This window comes from Zeugodacus cucurbitae, chromosome 6 (genome assembly GCF_028554725.1).
Source record: "Zeugodacus cucurbitae isolate PBARC_wt_2022May chromosome 6, idZeuCucr1.2, whole genome shotgun sequence".
NCBI lineage: Eukaryota > Metazoa > Arthropoda > Insecta > Diptera > Tephritidae > Zeugodacus > Zeugodacus cucurbitae.
Window position 1 is genome coordinate 12,259,169 of NC_071671.1, and position 23,568 is coordinate 12,282,736.

A 23,568-nucleotide genomic window follows, 5' to 3' on the forward strand; every position below is an offset into this window, starting at 1 on the left:
ATACCATTTGGAGAGGCAAACTTTTAATTAAATTTCAAATTTTTGATTTTAAGCCAACTGTGCTTAAACATTTTAATTAATGGAATCTTTTCTCTTGCTGTTTTCCTCAGAATTAGAAAAAAAATTCTGACAGCACATATGCAATATTTATGCTGATATTTTTGTATGCATTTTTGAAATACTGTGCTCATTCAATATTGATACTGTATAAATTATGCGATAACTTTTCGAAAATTCAAAATGAAGTAATTTCATTAAAACGTAAATAAGGCGAAGTAAACAAATAGAGAGAATTTCGATTTGGTAGAGCGTATTGAAGACTATTACATTGGCAATATTGAACAAGTAAGGAAAGGCTAAGTTCGGCTGCAACCGAAATTCTCACGATTTATTTCTATAGTTTTATTAAGATATCACATAATTTGGCCCATATATTTGGCATAAAGTCCAATCATCATCATCATTTGGCTCTACAGCTCTCTGTGAGATTTGGCCTGCTGAACAATACGCCTACCTTCGCGACCTCTCTCCAGTTTTCTAATCGGAGCTTCTTCAGATCTTCGTTTAATTCGTTCTTCCATCTTGTTCTTGACCTTCCTCTTGCTCTGCCGATGTATGCTTTCGCGTTCAATACCTTCATTTGGGCTCTTGAATCGTTCATTCTTGTAACATGCCCTAGCCATTTTATTCGTTGCGTTTTGATAAATTGCACCACTGGTTGGTCAAGTTCGCTATTCCATCTTATCCTCCATTCGTCAGATCCGATTCTGACTGCATCGAAAATTTTTTCGGATAATTTTTCTTTCAAAGGTCATCAATTTTGTTTTGTCCTTTTTGCTTATTGTCCATCTTTCAGCTCCATAGCACCAGACTGGTCATAAAGTCCAATAGAATAACAAAAACATCCAACAAGATTTATGAGGGCTGAGATTTCTGACCCAAATTCACTCATTTTCACCACCAACATACATTATATCCAAGATTATACGCTTACTTAATTTGGCTCAGATATTTCACATATTATCCTAGATTCGCTTACAATCATTCAGTTTGCCGCAATAAATTAAGTCCATTTATGCCTTTATGCCATATTTGTAAATATTTATCCTACTTTTCCTTAATCAAATATGAAATCTTATCTTGAAGAGAAATCAAATAAATCTATTAATTTAGTTCACTAATTTGTTGTTTTATTACACAATTCGATTATTGTAAACATATATACAGCATAAGTATATATTTCAAGTGGCAACTGGGATGAAATTTCCTTTTTATTTCAACAAAACTTTCTCCATAACATTTCATTAAATTTTACCACTGTATTCGATAAATAAATATTTGTTTATTTACTTGTTTATAAGCAATTTCCAAATCTTTTGTAATTTCAGTTGCATATGGATGTATGAATTGCTGTCTCAAAGATTGAGCTGGGAATGTATTTTGCAATTGCGAATTTGAAGGTAAGCCACAGAGATGTATTTAATTTACTTCATTTTGCTAGCAGCCATTAATTAAATAAAATGTGAGGTAAGAAAATGTAAGCAATTTTCTGCTGAAAATCTGATGAGTTAAGCTAATCCGATGGGATATAGTTGTACACCACTGAGCAAGACAGGTTAACGAGGTTAAAAAAAAAAACAAGATTGTAATGAATTTATGGTCACAATTTTATAAACTATCAATACATAATTTCGTTATCTTCGAGAATCCCTGGTTAAAGTTGTTAAGGGAATATTTGCGAAATAATAATTAAAATAGTATGCTCGAGTAATCTACACATGTATTTATAACAGGAGTGTCATAAACCGGTACACCAATTATGGTTTTCAATTTTATAAACTAACAAGACATAATTCGTTATCTTCGAGAATCTCTACTTAAAGTTATTTAGGGAATATTTGTGAAATAATAATTAAAATAGTATGCTCGAGTAATGTACATATGTATTTATAATAGGAGTGTCATAAACCGGTACACCAATTATGGTTTTCAATATGTCAAATTTACTGACACTTAACTGACAATAATGTAATTTCGATGATCACCTGTTGGTACGTCAATTGAATTGACGAAGCGTTAAATTTGATTTACCAAAAACTGCTATAATGACAAAATTTTGACACTATTTTGACATATAAGTAACTCAAATTCTTCTATTAGTAAAATATTGCGATTATAATGACTTTTTTTGATGTTTTCAAAATATGCTTATATCAAAAAACCAATGAATTATGTCATTTTTATACTCTTGCAACAAAAGTTGCTAAAGAGAGTATTATAGTTTTGTTCACATAAAGGTTGTTTGTAACACCCAAAACTAACCCTATATCTAATAACCCTATATCTAAGGGTTATATATACCAAAGTGATCAGGATGAAGAGTGGAGTTCAAATCCGAATGTCTGTCTGTCCGTCCGTCCGTCCGTCTGTGCAAGCTGTAACTTGAATAAAAATTAAGGTATGTTAACAAACTTGGCACCCTTCTTTCTTGGCACCATAGGAAGGTTGCTTTCGAAGATGGGCAAAATTGGACCACTACCACGCCCACAAAATGCCGAAAACCGAAAACAAATAAAGTGTCATAACTAAGCCATAAATAAAGCTATGGAAATAATAATTATTTTCGAGAAGTGGGCGTGGCCTCGCACTCAACTAGGTTTTTGTATATATCTCGCAAATCAATAAAGCTATATAAACCAAACTATCTGCAGTCATTTCTTTTAGCCACTTCCTAATGCAGTCCAAAAATGAAAGAAATCGGATCTTAACCACGGCCACTTCCCATACAAAAGTTAGGTTGAAAATTACTAAAAGTGGGTTAACTCATTAACGAAAAACGTCAGAAACACTAAATTTCACATAAGAAATGGCAGATGGAAGCTGCACTCAGATTTTTTTACAAAATGGAAAATGGGCGTGACGTCGTCCACTTATGGGTCAAAAACCACATCTCAAGAACTACTCGACCGATTTCAATGAAACTTGGTTTGTAATAGTTTCCTTACATCCCAATGATATGTTGTGAAAATAGGCCCAATCGCTTCACAACCACGCCTACTTCCTATATACCTGAACTTTAAAGACAATCTGAATCGTTTACTTTACAATATATAAAGTAAGCGCTAGTGAAGATATCGGTGCAGAGCTTTGCACAAATACTATGTGAATATTATTCTAAAAATCGTCGAAATCGGACCATAGGTTTTTAAGCCTCTGAGCTTCTAACCTAATATTAGAGCTTCGAACTTTCAATGGACTTTATACAATATCTATGTCGAATAAGTGGGTCAAATTGTGTATTACATAATATTAATAAAGTTAAATAAATAAATTGTGAGAGTATAAAATTTTCGGTTCCACCCGAACTTTGCCCTTCCTTACTTGTTTTAGTAAAATAGTGTTTAAATAACATTCCTGGAATTAAAATAAATCATGCAATACAAATGATAAATATCTCACATTCAAATATCTCACTGTTATTAAAGTTATATCTAGTTGGCACACTAACTGTCAAAGTGAACACATGAATTTGAAAATTATTGTCAGTATTTTGACAATATTTTGGTAAGAGTCGTATCAATTAATGGACGAGGACATTTCATTTGGATAAAGTACATTACTTTTTATGGTTGAATGTACTTATGTAAAACATGGATTGGTTGAACGTGATTGAATTATGAGGTGTTTAATCATATGTTCAAAAATTTTAACAAACGCTAAAAGTCATACAATATCCGAACTAATAAAGCCAGGAAATCAAAAGCGTAATTACCTTTATATACTAATTAGAATTCATGATTCTAAAATCAAAATTAAATCAAGACAATTTTTGTATATGTATAAATTAATCGCCATAATATTAAAACGCATTTAACACCGTTATTTTCGAGTTTCCCGTTAATAGCTTTTAATTCGTTTGCATTGCACAATAAACCGACTAAAACTGACCGAAAAGCCAAATGTTCTAAATCAATGGAGAAATAATTGATCAACCACCAAGCCACAGCTACGCTAGAATGAACACGTACAGTTATACACATTACTCTATAAGCGCAATGCAGTTTTAAAAGATTTTTTGAATATAAATATTTGCAAAATTCGCATTTTAGTTTCATTTTCAGCATTTTGTGCACCCTAATCAAATGTTGATTTTGTACAATTTTCCGCTGAATGGTTGAATGCTGAATACTAACATCGAATTTGTGGGACTTAATTGTGTAATATTTCTATGAATGTACATATGTTTGCCACGCATGAGCAAAACCGAAATAAAGTTATATAAAAACTGTGTCATTACTATTCAGTTAAGTAAATAGCACCGAAAGCAGTTGATTGCATTTCAATTATGCATTGGTTGAGTGAGAACACCAACAGCTGTCGTGCTGTTGCCTAAAAACATTTTATTTCGTTCAATAAAAACATACCACAAATCTAACCGCAAATTACCATAAGCGAAAAATGCGAATTAATAAAAAATTAAGTGAAAAGAAGGTAGCAAATTTCCATAAAAAGCACTTTTTTTGCTCAATTTGTAAAAAGTGTTAAAGAAAAAACAGTGAGGAAAATCATTATGATTTTGGGATGAAATGACTTGATTTTTCATTGAATTTAGTTTAAATCCAAACAGCAAAATTTGCGAATTTAATTTAATCGGTTCAGACTTGAACCACTTTCAGACAGGACTATTAGCTTACTTAATTAAATTATAAATGAACCATTATTTTTATGGGTGAAATTGACTCAATTTAGCTTGAACAATTAGTTCTGCTAACTGTCTCAACAGAACTTTCATTATATTTTTCTAAACTTCCGTTTGTTGAAAAATGAGACTTACCTTAACATTGAATTTTATAAGTTTCTGTAAAAAATATTTAATTTTTTAAGTTGAAACAACCAGGTTTTACAATCTGGCAGGAAAAAGACAAGGTTAACTTAATAATTACTCAAAAATTAGGGAGATTATAATTAATATTTATTATCACATCACTTCTTCAACATTTTTCTCATTTCACTGATTAAATTGAATAATTTGATTATTTGATTTACTTATTAATTGAGCAATTAATTAATTGTTTAGTAAATTAAGAAAGAACGAAATATCACTAAAAAATATGTCACAGAGACAATCGAACACTTTCAGAGCTGTAGTGTTTTCATCCATTCGTACAACATGACCTAGCCAGCTAAGCCGCTGTCTTTTTATTCGCTGAATTATGTCAATGTCGTCGTATAAATCGTTCCACCGAGTGCGGTATTCGCCGTTGCCAATGTTCAGAGGACCATAAAGCTTACGCAAAACCTTTCTCTCGAAAACCCCAGTAGTCGTCACATCGGATGTTGACATCGTCCACGCTTCGGCGCCATACAACAGGACGGGAATAATGAGCGACTTGTAGAGTTTGATTTTTGTTCGTCGAGAGAGGACTTTACTTTTAAATTGCCTACTCAGTCCAAAGTAGCACCTGTTGGCAACAGTGATTCTGCGTTGGATTTCGAGGCTGACATTGTTGGTGTTGTTGATGCTGGTTCCCAAGGTATACGAAATTATCTACGACTTCGAAGTTATGACTGTCAACAGTGACGTGTGAGCCAAGATGCAGGTGCGCTGACTTTTTGTTTGGTGACAGGAGATATTTCGTCTTGTCCTCATTCACCACCGGACCCATACGCTGCGCTTCTTTATCGAGTATGGAAAAAGCAGAACAAACGGCGCGGTTGTTGCTTCCGATGATATCAATATCATCGGCATACGCCAGCAACTATACACTCTTGTAGAATATTGTACCTTTCTCCCGAGGCTCTGATTGTTTTTTCATTGGGGAGGTTTTTTTTATGTGGTGGGTCCGAAACCCTCACTTTAGCTCGCCTCCAAACGGATGTCTGTTAGCGACCCAGGAGATACTTGGGCTAAAACCGGAAGTCGTGAGCTGCTTGAGTCATATGCAAAAGGACCACTCCCAAGTGAATGGCAATCAGAAACTTTCCTCACTTGCGTGAACTTCTACATATGACCCCATCCCTCTTCTGTGACAACCATTCTAAAAAATTCTGTGTACGAATATTTCGACGCCAGTGATTGAAAGAATTGGTTTTTGATATTTAAGTTTAAGCTTGTTCCATATGAATATTTACATTTGGTCTAAGTGGCACGATTAAGTGACGATCACACCAGATTACCTCAGTAATATCTGTATATTTGTAGAGATAAGAAGTCTAGTGTTAATGAGCCGTTTAAATGATGGAACTCTGCGATCTAACTTTAAAATTTTAACTGGAAGACTTTCATCTGACTATCTGACTATTGGTTGAACAGATGATGTGGAGTTTCTGAACTAGGAACCGTTCTCTAAATTTCTAACAAGCCATACCAAAATAAATTAACATTGATGCACACCACATCTACAGGCATAATATCTCATATCCACAATAATAATATCTCATTCCTTAATTTATATATGCTTACACTAATTAACTCAGTCTATAACACTAATTTCGTTCAGTCTAAGTTGATGGCACAATCATTTATTAATACAAATGAGCTTAATAAATATGCGGACAAAAAATTAGATAATGTGGTGAATTATATGTAAATACAGTGGTGGTTAATATAATTGGCACTTAGTCGTCGACTATTAAATTTCTATTATATTTCATTATTAATGAGGAAACGAGAGGGAACTAACAAGTGAAGTATCGATTCTCATCCATTCTATTTATATATTTTTTAATTTTATTTTCTCGCTCGGAAAGCATTTTGTACTTAGTAAATTTAATTTTTCTCTCACTTTTTCTCTCTCGAAAAATGGATGATCTTTTGAATATTTCATATTTCCTTTTAATCAATTAAAAATATCCTAAATAATCAACTAATATTTCTCCCTTTCCTGAACGCTTACGGACTTCTAGCTAAGGCACAAACCTTATCTTAAGGGGTTACAAGGGTTTTGTCGGATACGAAAGGCCTATTTTCAATTTTTTATTTTCTATGTAAAAAATTATTTATTTAATTCAAACTTTTTTCTGTCTTATAGATACAAATTTAAAAAATAATTTCTGAAATAAAAAAAAATAAAAACTCTTCTATTGTGACGTCCTCCTGACAGGATCATCGAAACTGAAAAAACAAAAATAAGTGTTTTAGTTAGGACCATAAACTCGTGTTTGAACGAAGGAAAGACAAAAAAGTAAAAATTGGAATTCTGGCATTTTCCAAAAAAAATAAAAATTTCTGTCAAATTTGCTTGACATTTTTTTAAAATAATTTTAATTGAAAAAAAAATCGTTCGTTCCAAACACGAATAAATTGTATCTCCAACATCTATGCAAATTTTCATAAAGATCAGTTGAGTAGTTTTCGAGAACATTTGACAACCGACTGTGAAAGCACAGTTTCGAGAAAAACTCGTTTAAAGTTTTGAGTAACAATAATACCTGAGTTGGCGCGCACACATTCCAAAGGCTGTATCTCCGAAACTGTTATTCGGATCGACTTGAAAAATTAGGATAATATTCTTAAGATATTGAGAGAACCTGAGAAATTAATAAGCCAAAAATAAAAAAATCGATTTTTGAACCCACGAACCCCTTAAAGAGTAACCCCATGTAACCCCTTAAAGTGTTTCATAGGAAAATTTAAGATTGCAGCTTATTACTATTTAGTAGAGTGTCAATATTATTCGCCACCAGTGTATATACACATTAAACAGGAAAGGTGTGTCGTGCATATGTAAACAGTTAGCGGGCATATGTTCGCATTCCCACAATATAATTTAATAATTATAACATATCCTTTGCGCATTTAACTGTTTCCAGCACCTCAACCACACGCATCACACATGCAATTAATATGCTGTCTAGCCTGGAGCAACAACGTGCCCACACCACTCTTCCTGCCTTTCTTAACCGATAAGCAAACCGCAATGAAAATTAATATGAAATTATAATGAATGGAAATATGAATGCGACTTGTGCAATTGTTTAAATGCCACATTTTGCGGCTAAATGGCCAATAGAGGCGCTTAAAGCAGCGACCAGACATATGTACCAACATATATGCTGCTAGAAGTATGGACCTATATGAGGTTTTATATCTATCTATATATTATATTACATATGTATGTGTGTGTGTTTGTGTGTGAAGTGATTAAACCGCTATGTGCGGATTTGTGCCTGAGTGCTCTAATTGCGCCTAAAAGCGCATTTCATTTTCATTTAGTTCGTGAATGGCGTATGGCGACTGCCGACCGCCTAAAAAGCAAAGAATTCAGCTCAATTACACGCGACCACAATGCAAAGTGAGTGCTTGTGTGTGTGTGTGTGTCGCTGCTCGCTTGCATCAAATACATTCTATTATTCTGTTATCCTAGTAGTTAGTCTATGTTTTAATGCTTTTATGCAGTGCCAATTGAGCGCTTTCACGAACCAAATTTGCAATTCGAAGTGCATTTGATTGCTTTCACACACACACACACACACCGACACACACGCGTACTCAATTGCCTCTGTTTAATGTTGTGCGTCGTTACTAAAGGATAATCTGCAATGACCAACGCCCAAAAATATGCTACAGTGTGCGTGTTTTACGAGAGAGCAAGACTTTTTAATGAGCTAATGCTAGTCGAGTTGTCTGCACCGAATTATTCTACGTTTGTTACGCACTCGTTTTGATTTTCACATAAATAGCTTGTGAGGCTCATTAATTGCAATTTGCGTTAATCGAAATTAGTTTTGGAATTAAGTGCTGGTCTTTAATGTAAAAATTGGTTGGGATCGGTTTGTGTGAGAGTCGATGTGAGTTGATGTTTTACAGAATATTTACATGGATTCTGAAAATAGAAGGTATGGAATTATATTTAAACTCGCTGTGAAAGCGTCCGATATTCCTTCTTGGCTTCTTCTTTGCTAGTGAACTTATTTTTTTGGTTAAAAATAAATTAACTATAATCGGTCCTTTATGATATCCAGGATGTATAGTCCAAAAAAGCTGTGGTATATCGATAAAGAGACTCTCAACTAATTTATTGAGACAGCTTGCATCAACTCCAACCAAGTCGCCAGCTCGCAGAAGGTATGGATATCGATTTAACTTCAGTCTAGAGAGAGCTGGACAGCGGAGCAGAAAGTATAATATCTATCTAGATATTTTCACCTCGCTTTCTTCACACATATTTAATAATTTGTATTTTTGATTTAATAACGGTTTCAAATAGTTTAACCACCATTTTTGATAATATCCCACATCATTGCTTCCTATCTCTACTTCTTAACAAAGATAAAGCCCTCTTAACAGGTTGAAGACAATAATCCCTCAATTGGGAGAATCATATCCCGGATTTTATACAATCATTCCAAATTCTTGGAACTTTCCTTATACCATAAGAGCCACAATCCAGAGAAAGGAGTAAAGAACCCCATCTCGAACTTTCGAAGTATACGTACTAGAGCTATTGGTATTCAACTAATCGACTAACCGATAATAATATTTGGTTTACAGTATTCGGATTGTAAGTTGTAGCCGCTCATTTCACACTATCCGGTTAACCGCTGTTTGGATTGAAAACAATTTTCATTTATCCAAATACTCGAAGTAGAGCAGCTATTCGAATAGTCGCAGCCGAACAACTATTCGAATAGTCCTAACATTGCGAGTATTAATCGGTTAATATTCATACGAACGGTTACAAACCGGATATTAGAATAATCGGTTTTCAGGTTATTCGATTAATTTTAAGAGCCCTTAAACGTACACACCTTACTCTGTCACCACAGTTATGTCGCATACAAACAACAGACGAGGTGCTTGATTCGACCTAGGCTGAGGGTCTAATAACAGGCTACATAACAATCGTTAAAGGTTTCCTCAATATCGGAAATAATGGATTTTTTGGTTCCCCGTGGAAATATCAGTGATCTAAGGCAAACAGTTTCAGGGGATCTTTGAAACGAGCCATATGGAACTTGAAATATATCAATCGGTCACCTAGTTCAGGAATTTCACTTCGCTATACTACTTTTGGATTAGTTTCGTAGGGGTGAGACAAGTAGGTAGCCTGAGCGAGATATTGTCATCATCTATACTGGAAAAAGTCTTGCAAAAGTCGAAACTACAGTGGCAATATGCCAGAAAAAAAACAACACCTGAAACCACAAAAGCCTCAAGCACTAAAAACATTATCTTATTTATATTAAATAAAAGTTATCTTAACTTTAAAAAAATTGTTAAATTCATACTTGTGATTGGAAAAGAAGCCCCTTTTCTTTGATGTATATGTTGATGTATATCATAATTAGGTCTCCCATAATAGCACACTGTAGAATTACTAATTTCATCTCTACAAAAACACACCACTTTGTGTCAATATAAAACGCACACTTACACAATGCCATCAAACGAAATTTGCCTGAAATCACTCATATTAAGTACCCTTCAAAATAATTACGAATATGTTTTCCGTTATTCAATCATCGTTTCTTTTTTTGCGCATTCGTCTGCTTAATGCGCTGCTGATTTGCGGCATGCACTCCCCCAGCCATATAATTGCATATTTGTCGCCCGCTCAAATTACACGCTGAGCCGCAAAATCAGGTGTTTATCTAGGGGGAGGTGTCTGTGTGTGTGTGTGTGTGTTTTTGTAGTAAATAATCCGATAAAGTTTTAATGAATTCATTTGGCGCAATTAAGATTTATAAAAAGTACACACACAGCCGGCGTTTCAAATTAATGCTGAATAAATTTTGAGGAAATCCTCATTATTCAGCATCATTGGTTGAACGAAAATTCAACGTTACACGGTACAACTGTAAATGCAATAATGACAGTGGTTTGTGAATGAGAGCGCGAAATATATATATTTTTGTGGATGTTCTTATATACACATATATATATTGATATTTAATCCGGCAAAGTTTGCACCCTGTGCTACCATTAATTAATTTTCAAGAGTAGTTAGAGGCAGATGACCTAGTAGGAAAAAATATAAAAAATGTTAAACAGAGCTTGTTTGTGACTCACAGATGATTTAAGAATCATTAGCTTATGGATTTGACCATACTAGAAATAAAAACAAAGCTCAGTCACAGTCTAAAGAGATCTAACCAGTGCTCGACTGCTTGGCGTTAGCACTTTCGCTAAGTCTTGGTCTTATATTCATATGTGACATTAGTAAAAACTCTCTATATTTTCACAGACTTTGCTCTCTCCGTTGTGAAAGCTCTAACTGAAGCGGTAGTCAGTTGTCATAACCGTTCCTTCGGAAACCAATTCGCTAATGTATAACATACTAGAATGCGCTCTCAGTAATTCAGCTAAAATCTCTAGTGGATTCAGCTAAAATCGCTTAAAGCGGTTCCCACGCCAAATATATATATATTCAATATATATGTAATAGAGAGAGGACATTAGTCTCTCTGAATTTGTAATTGATCTCTAATTATATTTTTTTCGTAGTCTTTGGCAGGTGATGGTGTTTATCAAAGTTTTAGAAGCAACCGTCTCATTCAAATAAATCATTTTTAAATTTTATTACGATTTTTTATTTATAAAATTCCAAATTCCAGAAATTCTTGTTTTCAGCACAATATCCATGCTTATCATATATTATCTCAATCATTCAGCTCTTAAACCAACTATGTGAAAGCAGCGCTATATAATATATAGTTATAAAACCTCATTCCCTTCACAATTCTAATATTATTTCGACCATAGACCCAATAATATCGCTACCAGCTGCTGAAAAGTCATCTCCAGACGCAACTAAAATTTTGTAATTGCTGCCCGCTGTTTACTTGGCGAAACTATATCGCCTACCTGTTATTCAGCTTCAATTTGAACAAAACTTTCTCCGTTCTATAAGCGCATGCTGTTCGTACCGTATATAATTATATGTATAATTCATATAAAGTCTTCCTCTCTTTGTAGAGATGAATGGGTATTATTGTGACGAGAACTTAACTTCATCCGTTTAAATCTTGAAGTTTGACACAGTGCAAAAGCGGCAGAAAAGCTGCTTAAAAGCAAGTTAATAATTTAAGCAGGCTCAACCGTTGAATGAAGTACAGCAAACACAGTAGCATTTAGCCGTTTTATATGCGTATGTGTAACTGTAATTGACTTTCTGAATTCTGCACGCGAGTACACCATTGCGTATGCGGAAATAAAACGTGCTCATTACACAGTAGTGCTCAATACACAGTTGACATAGCTCATACGAAGGCTCTTTAACAGAATTTATTGAGGCGCATTTCTCATGAATAAATGTTCGAATTGGAAATCAATTTACTTCAATATCATGATCTTCGCTATTTTTGGCAAATTTCGAAACTCTAAGTGCATACATTACCATTTTGGCTATTTGATATATGTAGATATCAAATCAAAATCACGATCAATTTGGGTACTAAGGACGATTTAGATAATGTATGGTTCCCACGCTATATCATAGGTGTAATGTAAATTTCTTATAGCCAATTGAGCTACTTCAATGACTTGTACTGCAAATAAATTTATTTAGACATATCTGACTTATACGTAAAAATCGAATCTTAATTGCACCGACATCCCATGGTATTTTTAATGCTGCCTGTATCTCCTAGGTGAAAAGAGCCAACATGAGCATTAATGAAGTATAAAGAGCAAGCTGGGCACATACACATACTGAATAAGAGAGAGAAAAGGAGCTTAGTATGCTACATAACGTATCTCTTCGCCCAATGTGATTTTGTGAAGAAAGTGGATCAAATCGGTTCACATTTTCTCTTAACCCAAGCCCTCCTCATCATATCCGATAAACTTCATGACCATTTTTGTATATTTCCAGTCACTTTAGTTAATATATTTGAAATACTGTAAGTTATGCGGTCTATAGGTGAATAATATATAACACAAGCGTTAATCTATACTACTATTATAAAGAGGAAAGATATGTATATATGTTTGTAATGAATAAACTCCAAAACTACTGTGCCGATTTTAAAAATACTTTCACCATTGGAAAACTACACCCCGAGTAACGAGTCTGGAAATAGTTCCCAGCTGAGGGTATCAAAAAGACTCCTTGATGGAGAATCTTAATCTGAAACTGAAAATCGTCTTGCAAGTCATTCCTTCTCTTCTCTTCGCATTGCAATCGCGTGCCAGAGAGTCGAGTAACGAACGCTCGCAGCTACTTGCTGAACAAAATTAAAAACCTTCCAAGTACGCGCTTGAGAGTCGAGTACGGAGCGTATGCAGCGGCTTAAAGAACAAAATATTATAAATATACCAATATATAGCGTTGAAAACTTATAACTTTTGAAACGTACGAAGCTGAAGTGGTCTGGTAGTGAACTATAAAGTAATCATAGTCCAGCCCACACTTACATAATGATTAAGATGAGAGAACCGTACTTACGGCTTATTTTGTATCAAATCATTCAATTAATAATTGGAAAAGATAGTATTTCTTCGCAGAAAGTGATTTTGTCAAGAAAATGGTTAAAATTTTGCTCAACCCAAATCTTTCAAATATCCGATATAATGTTTTTTGAACTGCTCATATGTGTATGTCCTATTAAGGAAAATTTTCTTCTAAGAAACACTACAAGTGTGTTCCGATTATAGGTCAGAATTCTGAATATATCAACCATGCATATTTTAATGTTTAAAGACTTGTTTACTCTTATAGCGTTTTTAGACAGCCAAATTAATTGATCAATGAAAATTTTTATTGAGAAAACCTTTTTTGCCTTTTATACTGCTACTCGATAACCAATCAGCTGTTATACATTTCTGTTTTTGCTTTTCATTAGAAGTTGGTAAGTTTCATCATTTGATTAATATTTTTAGCAGCGACATCTACCGTAGCTTTTTTATACTCTCGTTATACTCTCGCAACATGTTGCACAGAGTATTATAGTTTTGTTCACTTAACGGTTGTTTGTGTCACCAAGAAATATAAGAGTTGGATATGGGGTTATATATATATAAATGTTCAGGATGACGAGTGGAGTGGAAATCCGGATGACTGTCCGTCTGTCCGTCTGTGCAAGCAGTAACTTGAGTAAAAATTAAGACATCCTGACGAAACGTAGTACATACGTTCCTTGGAACTGTGGGAGAGTTGTTATTTAAATTGGGCGCAAACGGAAAACTGCCACTCCCACAAAATGACGAAAACCAGAAACTTATAAAGTGTCATAACTAAGCCATAAAATTTGGAATAAAGGATCGCACTAGGAAGGGGCATAATTCCCCACCACACACCATGAAAATAGTTGAAATCGGATAATAACCACGCCCACCTCCCATACAAAGGCTAGTTTGAAAATTACTAAAAGTGGGTTAACTCACTAACGAAAAACGTCAGAAACTCTAAATACAATATGGAAAATGGGCGTGGCGTCGACCACTTATGGGTCAAAAACCATATCTCAAGAACTACTCGACCGATTTCAATAAAATTCGGTATATAACACTTTCTTGACTCTGATGACACTGGTGGAATATGGGCGAAATCGGTTCACAACCACGACAACTTGTAACTCAATTTTGAACTCCATCTTACGAGTATTCCTTCACTTTATGATATATACATTAGGAACCAATGAAGATAGCGGAATAAAACTTTAAACTCATTTGTAAAAAATGTTTCGAAAACGGACTATAACTTTTCAAGGCCCCAGATATCGAACATGAACTCAGCGCCGAAAAAAATATAAAAAAATTTAACCGAAAATATGGGTAAATCTCTCAGATATTTTAATATAATTCATTCCCTCTGAATTTTTTTTCTTATAACAGTTTGTCAATATACCAAAAGTGGTTAAAATCGGGTCATAACTTCCCCCAGATCCCATATACCTAATTATAAGAAATATTAAATTAAGTGAGCTTATAGTCTTCGATACATTGTATCTTGGTGGTGAAAACGAGTGAAATCGGTTTAGGAATTACCTCAGTCCCCATATACTATGTATGATAATTTTCTATTTTCTATTGAACTTTATGCCGAATATATGTGTCGAATTGTGTAATCTTCATAAAATTACATCATTAAATTGCGAGAGTATAAAATATTTGGTTGTATTTCAATAAAATATTCAATTGTATTCATTAGCAATATTTTAAACTTTTAAATTCTCAGTCACTGATTCACAATTGTTACACTTTAATTGGATCGAAATAGGATCAATTTGTTGTAATGCTAAAGCCAACTCCAAAGTATCATTAATAGCAAATTTGTGCATTTATAAACGTAGTGTTGCTAGTCAATTAACAGTATACAAAGGTCACTAAGATCTTACGTAGTACACACATAAGTACAACAGCAATGAAAAGCCACACGAGAATAGCCAATGCCTCCCAACAAATCTACACATGCCTACAAGTCTGCGTTGTGTGGCAATAAATCTGTTCTTCCTGGACCTCGAACGAATAATAACCTTTTTAGGTGCTTCCTAGCAATGGTCGGTTTGTTAGTTGCCTTTATGACAAACAGACGTCGGTGTCATGGGTTTGCCGTTTGTCGCTTCCGCTTTATTATTACGAAACTATGACTATCAGAAGACTTGTCTTTGTTGTGTGCAATCTCTTATCTCTACATATGACCCAAGTACATACTCATACGCAAGCTTTTCACGCACCCAAAGGGCATTGAAAGCCACAGACCGTTTCATAGTAACCTTTATACCTCGCTTGTCCCTTCCACTTGCTCCACTCACGCAATTGATGTTTGTTGACAGCACGTGATATTCAATTCCACCTCAGTTTCATTTGCTTTTGTGTGGCCGAACAGCTATCATGTATGGCTTACAGGCGCCACAAGTCACAACGGCGTTCGAGACGCATGAGCCGCATGTGGACACATGAGCCAATTTGCCAATGTGCGCACTCCTCGAGTCAGCGTCCTTTGCGTAAAAGCTGAATGTTGTCGCAATCACATCACGCATATCCCTGCATTCACTGGAAGCCAACGACTCATCCTTTCTTCAACTTTTTTGTTGTTGTCTGTCGCTATTTTTTCATTTCGGTTGCTTTTCCAAACTGTCACTTCCTGTGCTTTATTTCAAGGTATTGCCGTGTGGCGTTTGTTTCGCATGCTTCGTTGCATGCCACATGCAGCAATTTATTTGCAACACTGTCTTTCATTGTGCTTTTTATCTGCGTCGTGCAGTTGCCCTTTCAGCGCACAGCAGCTTGTTCACACCTTTGCTGCAATTTATGGAAATCACTTTTGAATTCGCCTTTATTTGGCTTTCTCTCGCAACGTTTTCTGTTGCATTCATTATATTTTGTTAACGGCATTGTGCGTTCAGTCTCTTTACTCTTTGCGCCCCAATTCGCCATTTCAATGCTGGAGTCAATGATTTGCCGGTATTTTCTTTGTCTACAGCTTTCGTGGCAATTTTCTTAATTTTTCCTTTTCATTCATTTCATTTCTGCAGAATTCGCAAGTTGCGCAATATTGTTCGTCTTCGCCCCACAACCCTCTATAGTCTTCATTCAATCTGGCTGGACTTAACAATTTCAATTAATTTTCATTTCAAGTAAATTCAATGCAGCTTTTCTCCACTCTGCCTCTTTTTGTCATTTTCGATTTAGTCACATTGCTTACGCTGCAGCTTCATCTTCTCCTTTACTTTGCTATTCACTTCATCGTTGACTGCATTTTAAGGCTGTCGAAGTGTTCTGTTCTTAATTATGGAGTAGTTCATTGCACTTACATTGCACTAGTTATAAAATTTCGTATTTATTTTTTAAATATTATAAAGAACCTCTATACCCATCCTAGACTTGAAATCGCCAAGCTCGATTTTTACATGGTGGCGGGACAGCGCTCTTAGGTATGTACGTTCTACGCACTCATAGAAGATGTCTTTGATCACATCGTCCTTCTCTTCCGTCCGGGCCTGGGCGTAAATAAGCGATATGTTGAAGAACGTCGCTTTGATGCGGATTGTGGCTAGACGTCCATCCACCGGAGTGAATGCCAGGTCTCGACGACGGAGTCTCTCTCCCACAACAATTTTGCGCACCTTTGTGTGGCCGCTGTAGTAGATATGACAAGGACCCACCTTCTTTCGTCCTTGTCCCGTCCATCGCATCTTGAATGGCGGTGATGTGACATCAACCAGCTGGGCAGAGGGCCCGAATATTCCAGCTGCATGCCCTTAATTCGTAGTCCTTTATACGTTTGCAGTGGTCGTCAACAAAATTGGGGTCTCTCATCCGAGGCTGTTGTGTTTACTTTTCATTGGGAGTTATTTTATATGTGGTGGGTCCCAATCACATTTTCAACCGCATGAGCTGGATTGGCCTCCTCACTGTCGCTCGCTTCCAAACGGTTGTATGTTGGCTACCCAGAGGATACTTGATCTAAGACCGGAAGTTATCATCTGCTTACGTGAACGTCTACATATCACTCCATCCTCCATAAGGGCCACTAGCATATTGAAAATATTCATATATAGTATATAAGGGCTGTGGTAATTCCCTAACCGATTTCATTAATTTTCAGCACCAATGTACATTAAATACAAGAATATACGATCTCTTAATTTGGCAAAAATATTTAATATAATACCCGATTTATAAGGTATAAAGCTCGCCGTATTTTTGTAAAACATATAACTAGGTACATAGGAGCTGGGAGAAGCTAAGACCCAATTTTAAAAATTTTTGGTGTAAGTGAACGAATCAGATGGAATTCAAAATTGTAATATTATATATGGTAAGCAGTCGTAAGCGATTTCGACCATTTTCAAATTATGCAATTTAGTGTTTCTGACGTTTTTCGTTAGTGAGTTAACGAACTTTAAGTAATTTTCAACATAACCTTTGTATGGGAGCTGGGCGTGGTTATTATCCGATTTAGGTATTTTCATGGTGTGCAATGAGGTACCTATGCTTGGTTTATATAACCTCCTTGCGGGCGGGATCACGCCCAATTTTCAAAACAAATTATATCCAAATATGCTCCTCCCCCTAGTGTGATCTTCTGTACCAAATATCGCCATATTGTGGCGGTGCCAGTGGTCTGATTTCGCTCATTCACGAAAGCAACCTTTTAATGGTGTTATGTTTCATCTAGGTATCTCTCAAGTTATCACTTGCACGGATGGAGAGGCGGACAGGCGAACAGACAGACATACTTTACTCATCCCTCTGATCATTTTGGTATATATAAGTCCATCTAACTCGTTTAGTTTTAGGACTTACAATCAACCGTAAGGTGAACAAAACTATTATACTCTGTGAAACATGTTGAATGATGTGGGCGTGACTATAGACCGGTGCGGCCATTTTAAAAACCGTAGTAATAAAATTTTAATATTTTAAAGGAACTATTGTTTCCAGTACTAATAATTTCTGAGTCGCAAGGAACACTCGCTTACAAAACTAAAGTAACTATAGTTAGGCTGATTAGCGGAAGTCGTGCGGCCTAAAATCCTGTTCATTTTGATATCGATAACTCCACATCTACAAACAACGGTAACTTATATCTATTAAAATATGATACACTTGCAAACGTCTACAAAAGAAAGTTTATTTCAGTGATTTTCTCTGGTGAACCCATTCTACATTCCTCTGAACACCTTCTCACTATCCGTTTACATATCCAACCTTAATGGACATCATGCTTGGCACGCCATTTTAATGCTAATGCTTCCGAACATAAAGAGATATCATGCAAATTTGTTTTAATAAAATTTACATCAATTCACAATTAACTCAACCGACCAACCAAAATTTGAATAGCGATTTTGTCGCAGCTGTGGCACTCATAAAAGGTAAAATAATGGCAAATCCAAGTCTACCTGCCGCCCATTACCCCCAACTACAAGCATAACTAGGGCAATAAGTGCAAACGGCGACGTCCCTTGCTTACAACCCGAACATTTCTTTTCATTGCTCATTGACTTTTAACGGGCATGTGACCTGACCCGTTAACGACGCCGCAGTCTCACTCTGCGCTCGTACAAGCGAAGTGAATTAGCGCAGTCGAGCTTTTGTTTGCTCCACACTTGGTAGACACTCATTTACCTGTCGTTGCGACCAGTCTTGCTGGCTGGCTGTCTGTCCGACTGTCTGTCACTTGTGGCACAAACAATTAACTGCAAGTGCCAACTAGCCAACTATTAGTCCTGACGAGGCAGTCAGGTGACAGACGCGCTCAGCTATGCATTGCTTGACAGCTTGACAGCCAGAGTGCGTCCTAATTTCGCCTTCGGTAGTGCCATGCTTGATATCAGCTGCTTGCTTATTTAATGTTAGTTTCATATTAATTTTGTTTTGTTGTTGTTGTGTTTGGTTATTGTTTTCTTTGGTAATTTGTGGTGCTCGCAAATAAAATGTAAATTAAATACTTCAGCGCACACACGAAACTTTCGACGAAAGTCTACGCTCGAGTGCTCATCAACTTGAGCGCTTGTCTGCATGTACCGTTTTTATGACATAACTGTTGACTTAATATTCAGTTGAATTGCCATAAGCGTTTAAAGTATTAACCATTAAGCTTTTTAACACAATTTCAGCAGAACAACACTCGACCTAGAGGCCTCCCCCTGACTCTGTACAACCACTTCGACTCCATTGAAATTCAATTTGTGTACATTAAAATACAAACAAACACACTTAAATGGAGTACATACAAATTTAGCTTATGCCTTCTATTTGGATGTGTATTTATTTGTAGGTTGTGTGTTTTTGGGGAATTTCGTGCACTAAATGGTCGGCACGTGGCTATTCAGTATGCAAAATGCCCGTGCTTGCCTGCGCTGGCCTGCCTGGGGTGAAGTGGAGGTGGCTGTCGACTGTTGCTGTGAGTGGCAAATTGGTTTGTTTGCCTAGTTGTCTTTGACTATTAAGTCTTTTAAAATCAAAACAAATATTTATGCATTCTGCCAATTTCGTTTATTTGATTCCCCAAACTTCTTTAAAATTGACGTACTTCACGCGCGTGGCATTTCTTTAAAAGAAGTGAGTCACTTACTGACTGGTTATGTCAACCTTAAATAGTTTTACATGACAATAATTGTAACTAAAGTGTTTAAGAGAATTATTTAGAGAAAATCTCAAAGCTCAGTGCTGATTTTATGTAAAAGAACTTTTAGATGAAAACATACTTTTTCGTCTAGAACAATGTTTTTTCTGGCGACTTAAGTCATTCTGACTTATTGAATATAATATAGTGATAAAGACTGACCAGCGCATGCCCAGCTCAGTCGAGGTCCACCTGACCAATAGAAACAGCAATAAGACAACGGTGCTCCGGCACCGTTTGCTTCCATGCTACAAAAAGTGAGACTAACGTACCTGGCCTAGCATGCTCAACAGCTTTACAATATCTAGCAATCCCGCTGTTTCCAGGAACTCAGTTCAGTCTAATCGAAAAGTATAACGATGCCACTGGTAGTGAACATAGACATTTCATAACCAACTTTGAGCACATAGTCAGCGAACTCAAGGCTAGTATCGCCGCTCTACTGTCAGAGTGAATTGGTACCTATCTAAAAATTGCTGCGCTCCTAAGCAAAATATAAACCGCTGAATTAATAGCAGCCACTTCCGCTTGAAAGTGGATACAGAATTCCCGACAGTAAACACCCCACTCTACCTTACCCTCCAGATTCGACCCTCCGTGAAAAAGGTCAACGGCCTCGCCTCCATCGACTCCTTCCCACTCAAACTTCACTTGAAGGAATAATAGTTGAGATAGTGTTGCTCGGCGACATGGTGATGATCCAATAACCTTGGAATGAAGTCGAAGTGTGCGAGAGTTCTTGGGTGCCCAGGGCGTATCTCCTCCTCTTAAAACGAAATTTCCCTGAGTGTGATAGCAGTTTTCGCAGCCATGCACCTTCCAGCTGTGTCCACGGGTGCTATATGCAGTAAGTCGTTAAGTGCCAAGGTCGGTGTTGTCCAAACTGAGCCAGTTGGAGAACACCTTTTGGTAAGAGGCCCCATATTTTTCCAATAGCTCCTCCGCAGCAATACAAGGCAACCGAGGCGGTCTTTGCCATTTCCTCGATGGATTTCCATGAGAACTTTTTTCAGGATAAGCTCTTGGTATAAATTTCGTTCTATTGACGGCAAGGGCGCTTCCGGTATTTTGTACCTCGTAGTGTATAGAGCTGGCTCAGTCTTGTAAGGATTTACGAAAAGGTCACATTCTACAGCCCTCTTCGTTACAACGCCAAGATATCTTGACCATGAGAGGTACGTCGTCAGCGTAGGTTACCACACGACATGTTTGGATCTGTTCGGGTTAAATGCCGTATCAGAATAAATATCTGGTTTTGTCGGCTTTCGTTTAAAAAAGTCTGCAATAGCATAATACTTTGGTTGGGTTATGTTTCTATCACTGGAATCGATTAGGGAGTTCAAACTGATTTTCAAATAGGTGACTTTGTCAACCTATGGCTCTACGAACAACAGTTCACAGTAACTAACTCTCTTTGCATGTTCACTGCAGCACACTTAAAGACCCTCGCATTCCTAAAAGGATGAATGAGGACGTATATTTAAGATTAAGCTGCTCACTAAATAGTTCCCATATATTCCGACGCATGGTCTTTTTTATATTGTTGTTTCAAACTCATCACTCTCTACATTTGGACAAAAGCGGCACATTACAACGGAGGTCCTCAAAAAACTTCCGCGAATGCGCCATTACATTTATTTACCACACTTAAGCGCAAGTTGTTGAAATCACAACGGCGGCGATTTCCGCCATTTTATGTCAAGTGGTTGTCAATAAAAATGGCATAAAATAAAAAACGCTATCATAACGGTGACTTTAATGATGGCAAGGATATGCAAACAAATAAAAACACCAAATGAGCGCACCATATTCCCGAGTATACAAAAACTTTATGCCACTTGAGCACCACAGTAGCGCCGTATAACGGTATTTACGCGTCGGCCCTTTGTATTTGCGTCAATAATAAAGTGATTGGCGCGCATATTACACAGCGAAAGAGCAGAACTCAAAAATCGCAAAAAAAATTGCGATGTGAAGGAGAAAAATCGAAAAAGCGCAGCCATTAAGTATCGGCATTACAGCACCCCAACTCTCACAGCTCCACACTAAAGACATGTACCTACTACACGCACGGACCATCTGGCAGCCTCCCTGCATCACTGCTTGCCTTACTTGTTTGGCGACAGAGTCTATGACAGGCCCGTCAATAGCTGCACTCACAGTGCCACTCAAAATGACTGGAATGCTGACAGCCTGCCGACGCCAGCTGTACGGTATTGATGTCATCATCGACTCTTGGCGCTGCCTCACACCTGCGCCGATTGCCACACCTTATGGCATATATATACATATATACCTTACATGTATGTACATATGACAGCTAAGTGCCTCCTGCTCGCCTATAGAATGTCATGTAAATTCAGTCAAGCAAAAATGTAATTTCCCTGGCGCCAAGCTGTCAGCGCCGAAGTCACCTGTAGCACTACAGACTCACTGACACGCGATGTCGCGAGCGAGAGCCAGGAGATGCCAGAAAAAATTAAATTGGAAGAAAATCATCGAACTCTTTTTTTATTTTTTTTTTTGTAATGCGAGCAGGCGCTAAAGGCAAGCAGTTGCGCTAACAGTAATTGTATTTTTGCCTTCCTACAATTTTACTATAACTGAATTTACCACTTACAAGTAAAATGTGCTCGAGTAGGCGCGTCGGCAGTTCAAATTTACATATTCACATATACTCGCAGCATAAAATGAAACTGAATTGGGGTCGGGAGTTTACGAAATGTTTTCTTTCTTCAATTCTTCGCACACGTATTTGTACAGACCCTTCACTTATTCACATTTAACGACCTCTGCAATTTCCTTAAAATTTTCCGAATTGTTGATTGAATGGATATTGGTCCTTGGAGGGCATATAAATGATTTGGTGGATATGAAGGGTATAGTGTGAAGTGTGCTGTCGTAGATTAGTGCTTTTGATTTCATGATGATTTGTAAAAATTACAGACAGAAAGTTGTGATGCTGAGGGAGTAAAAGTCTGTAAAATTGTTTAGAGACACAAATCCCTTCTAATTCAACATTTGGAGTTATACTGATGACAGATTTAAACAGTTTTGGTTGTCACTTTTGAGGTATTTTTAACTATACTGTTTCACTTAGGCTCCAAAGTGTTAATGTTATAAGCAAAATAATCATAGATTACCATAATAATCATAGTTTAGGCTCAAGAGTTTGTCCAGAGACTAATATGTGTCAGTAGGAAAATGCCCCAGAAACCTTAAATTTCATGGTAAAGATGACATAAAGGGGGCTGCACTCAAATTAGTATATACAATTTTAAATGGGCATGGATCCGTTAGTTATGCTTTTTCCAGACTGGATAAGGAAGCGAAGCGAAGGGTTCTGGTAGTGAATGAGGACAAGAAGAAGACAGGAGTGTCATCAAACAAACAGTCAGCGCACCCGCATCTTGGCTCCCACGTCATTGTTGACAGTCATAGCTTTGAAGTCGTAGATAGTTTCGTTTACTTGGGAACCAGCACCAACATAACAGCCTCGAAATTCAATGCAGAATCACTCTGGCCTACAGGTGCTACTTTGAACGGAGGA

The 23,568-nt window shown here is 36.6% G+C and overlaps 1 protein-coding gene across 1 annotated transcript in view; it reads left to right on the plus strand.

Annotated features, from left to right (window-relative positions):
- The first annotated feature begins 1,391 nt into the window (after positions 1-1,391).
- Positions 1,392-23,568, plus strand: part of LOC105216933 (uncharacterized) — a 122,435-nt gene continuing 100,258 nt past the window's right edge. Inside the window, exon 1 of the mRNA XM_011191694.3 lies at positions 1,392-1,460. The gene's annotated coding sequence lies outside the window, so the exon portion shown is untranslated. The remainder of the gene's footprint in view (positions 1,461-23,568) is intronic.